We start from the raw sequence: 4,836 nt of genomic DNA, 5'->3' as shown, positions 1-4,836 counted from the left end.
TCTCTTTCAGAAAGCAATGTTGCACTGACATCTGGCAGTGACTTCCTTGCATAATGAGGCCATAATTTTTGACAATTCCTGGGCAGCACTTGCCAGGATTTTTGTTCTTCCTTTTAACTTCCCAAACAGAAATTTGAAATACTTTTGCAGTGATGTCCTTTGTCACCATGGATTAATGTTGTGGAAGAGCCATGAAAACATTTTCTAAAGTACTTTTAAAGCTAGCTATAAGTTTGAGAAAATGAAAAGCCAAATTTTCACCACGACATTTTCAAAATAGTGTCTCTGGCTGTGGCATGGCAACTGATCAGATTTATGGAGGGGCTATTCCTATGAATTATGCCATATCACCATGTTCTTATGAACAGCATAAAGATTTCTCTGTGCACACCTCATCTGACTTGGTAAGAATCAGGGAGGTGGTGAAAGCCCTGGCAGCGGCGTGATTCACTCATGGGTTTGTGGGCTCTCTTTGTTAGGCTGGAACCTCTAAACCAGGGGTGGAGCAAATCAGCAGGATTCGGTCTGCAGCTTCATGCTATACAGATAGTAGCTGTTACAATAGTCAAGAGTTTTCTCACTCACTCCTTCATACCAAAGTTAATTTCACCATAGTTTGATAAAGGTGTCTGAAAGCCTATTTGGCCTTCAGAAAGGAAAAGTTTCTCAAAACGGCTCTACAAATAGCAGTCAAATGATTTATCCTGAAGGCTGAATGTCAGGAACATCCCTTTAGCATAGGAAAGAGGCCTTAATTCTTATGGAGAAATATTATAAGAACCACACTCATGGGTTGAAGACAAGGAAAATTTTGCTTACCTAGGAACTTCCAAGAGACGGAGATAAAACCGATCTGCATTTGCTAGTTTTGATTTTTCTTCTTTGAAAGATTTGAGGTCTTTTATCTAATGGGGAATATAACAGTAAAACACCCACAAAAATATTTCTGGTTTCCAGTCACTTCACTGGTTTTTCTGAACTTGCTGTGTGCACAGGCAATGGGACTCTGTATGTGAACTGGTTTGCAAGGGTAAACACTTAAGCCTTGTTTTGACTGGGAGGTCACCTGCATTTGTTCAGCATCTTGTATGATGAATCCCCGATCCACAGGCAGGACTTTAGCAAGCTACAATGCATCCAAGTCTAGCAAGCCCTTTAAAAAAATGGGTCCTTTCTCCTCGTCAAAACCTGCTCTGATGCTCTCCTCATCAAAGAAAGGCTCTTTACTCACTTAAGTCCATAAATGGTAATGTACCTCATCCATCTAATTAACATAACGGGAACAGAGAGCAGCAGTTGGTCTACACCGGCATTGAGTCTCCCAGCATGCTGCTGCCAAACCTTTGTGTGAAAAGGCCAGACTGTTATTGGAGTGGACTTCCCACCGCTCTACCTTGCCAGGTCATTGGCTGAGATGGTGGAGGAGAACGTGGGATCTGGTCATAGTTTCCTGCTTTAGCAGTGCAGGTCTTTCAAGCTGAGCACAAAACACACCGAACCCCATCAGAATAACACAGTTAATAGATACCTCATGGTCTTCAGGCAGCAGTTTAAATAGCTGCTTCAGTATCTCAGCATCCAACTTGGATTTATCCCCTTTCTGAATCATGTCAGCAATCTCTTCATTGGAGCTGCAGGGAAGAGAAGGGTGCTGTGGAGCAACGGCATAGGGAGGAGCAACACGACAAACAGAAGAGGCCCCAATCTCTCAGCTAGCACTGTAGGAGTAAATGAAGTAATTCTTCCTATACTTGTTTCCCATTACATTTTGGATCTTAGTTCTCAGAAGTACAGTGAGGATATGAAAAAGCAAAGGATTTTTTTAAGCCTAAAGCAATATTCTTCATAATTTAGATGTGCTTTCTGGGCTTTGTTCATCTTTACACAACAAACCCTGAAGGCTCTCCTTTTACTGTGGGTGTCCAAGTGTCACTGAGAAGAGATTTACTTTGAATTTCTCCACTGCTCGCAGCAAAGCCAAGGCTAAAACCAGTGGCTCTCCTCCTGCTGAGAAGTATTTATAAAGATCCCAGGAGATTTTACCCCACATCTTTGCCTGAAACTTTGGCAGACAACACGTCTTTGAAATGAGTCCAGATGGTTCTGGTTTGGGCCCTGGGGAGCTCGGCTCCCTGCAGCCAGCAGCGCTAATTGAGGCAGCACCCGGCTGCAGAGCAGCCCCATCCCTCACCAGTGCAAGCAGGACTCAACTCTTTGATCCCACGGTCACTAGCTGCTCTCAGGAGAGCTTAACTGCTGCCCAGGGAATCATGCAGAGAGAGGAAATAGCAACTGGATTAGGCTATGCACAGTTCTTCCCCACTGAGACGCAGTTTGCAATGGAAAAAGAATAAAATTAAAAAAAATATCCCTCTGACTGATTCTGATTTATTCTTAACGCAAAGGAACTTGTAAGGCTGAGATTCTTTTTGAAGGCCTTGTAACGTGGGCCATTTCACAAAGGGCAGGGAGAGAGCAGAAAATCCGTCTTCATCCTGCAGTAGTTTCAAGGAATCAAAAAGTCAAGATGTTTTGCCAAAAAACTAGTACACATTCCTTTGTTTTCCTTTTTTTTTCCCCCCCCTCCAGTGAGAACTGTCACTTGGTAAATTTCCAGTTCTTTAGTTGTAGAAATTTTTTCCTATTTATAGAAAATATTGCGAATAAGAACTATATACAATTTTGGATTTGAACACCTGGGAACATCTCTTTAAAATCAATTAGGTAACTTGAAACTTCCAATCAGGAATTTTCACTAGTGGTTGCTGCCAGCAGTTGATATTTATGTCAATAATACAAAGAAAAATACATTTCCACATGATTTTGCTGTTATTTGTGAATATTGTCTACGTAGGAATTAGTGGTCCATTTTAGGTTTAATAGCAATTTGAGATATGATATTAGTCATCTGGAAAGAGAATGCCACATCTAATTAGTTTAAAAAAAAAAAAAAGGAAAAAAATAGTTGACTCCTTGCTAGAGACAGATAGTGGTTGTGAAGTATTTCTGCTAAATTTATTTAATCTAAGCCTGAATAAACACATAGACACATCACATAAGTAATTCAGATGGTAATCTCAAAATCTTACCACTTAAATTGCTTCAGAAATATACTTAAAAGGAAGCTTTTCCTTGGACCTATGAATGTGATCTGTGAAAAGAAAAAAAGCAGTCAGCTAGAAATACATTTACTTTGATTTTAAGAGCTTTTGTTTGCTTGTTGAGTGAGATTCATCCTTCCCTGGTAATAACATTATCAACAATCTTCATTGATCAAACTCAGAGCAATTCACAACAGTACGGGTCATTAGATCTATTTTAGGAAGAGAAAGAGGCACAGGCATAGAAAGGGAATTGATTTGTCTAGAATATTCCACTTCATAAGAATTAATACTGAAATTCCCATGTCCTTGCTCTCTCAGATGAAGACCTGTCCCTCAGCACAGTTACTTCAACATATTTCATTCTAAACCTTTCCTGTGCTTTTTTTAGATAATCTTAGGCACTGAGTATAAAAATATTTCAAACTTTCTTATTATAAATGATTGACAACAATAAGGAGTGAATAAGCTTTTAACTTCCAAGAATTTTGCCAGGCTCTACAACAAGCAAGCAGTCCAAGTACCTCTTTTGTTTTCTTCATTTTTGGCCCTGTTTTCTCCGTAGGTGCTGTTGGTGGGACAGAGAAAAGAAGCTCCAAGCTTGTATAGTCAGGCTCTACAAGCTCCTTGCTGCTGCTTGGCATCACAGCCCACATGGAGCGGCTTTCTGGAAGAGAATAACACTTCAAGATGGACCACAGAGGCAGAGGAGTACTTTCAAGGCAGTGTGATTTGTGGAAGGGGAAACACTTTAGAGGATGGATGAAATACAACGCTCATTAGTCCTGGACAAATGTTAATTATTTAAGAGTGGCAGCTCTCCCACAGACAGCATCCCAAAGATTTGAAGGCTAATTAAACCTGGAAAACTACTGCCACATTCAATTCACTGAACTGAAGGCAGCAGATGAACTTAGTGGGCTGCTCCAAATTCTTCTTGCTACTGCTGACCGGCTACACATCACAAAATTGTGGTACCCAAACAGGGAATGTTGCATCCAATTACGTAAAGGTCTGACTTTGCAAGAGATGAGAACTCCCACGCCCAGCGTTATTACCAGAATCATCAGGAGCCGTCTGAATAATACAAGGCACATCAAAACATGAACTTGTCTACAACGCTGGAATCTTTAACAAAGGATCTCACCTCCTTTTTTTTAGGAGATTGATGGCACTGAAGACGTTGGGGATGAATCTGAATTTGTAGCTCTGCCCAAGAAAGCAGACTGTGGCTCAAGCTGTTTTTTTACGTGCATGTTTGTGTATGTTATCATAGATGCAAGTTCTTATCCCCTGATGTCCCCCTTTCTTGGTGATAAGCACAACAGCCAACAAGTATGAGATCTGTGTTGTGTGAACCGAGTATTCAAAGCTGAGGCAAAAATGGAAACATGTTGATGGTCTCCTTGCTGAAGGTTGATCAGGACTTGCAAATTCCTTTGGCAGACCACATGTTAATAATCACAGATGTTAGTGTTACTTTGTATGAAGGAAAAAACCCACACAAACCACATGGCCGTGGTCAGTATGAAATTAAGTCAGAGGCTACATCCTACCCTGAGGGTACGTGTTCCCCAGCCTTATTGACAAGAGTTTTCAGCCTCAGATCTTGGCTAATGCATCTTCTGGCTATGCAAGATTAAAAAAAAAGTAAAAGTTTCAGCTGAGAAGACACTCAGGGGTGATGTGCCAGGAGCTCATTAGGAAAAACCACAGAGCATGGCTGTTTAACAGA

The sequence above is a fragment of the Rissa tridactyla genome, chromosome 4 (genome assembly GCF_028500815.1).
Source record: "Rissa tridactyla isolate bRisTri1 chromosome 4, bRisTri1.patW.cur.20221130, whole genome shotgun sequence".
NCBI classification, from domain to species: Eukaryota; Metazoa; Chordata; class Aves; order Charadriiformes; family Laridae; genus Rissa; species Rissa tridactyla.
This window is presented reverse-complemented; position numbering follows the sequence as displayed.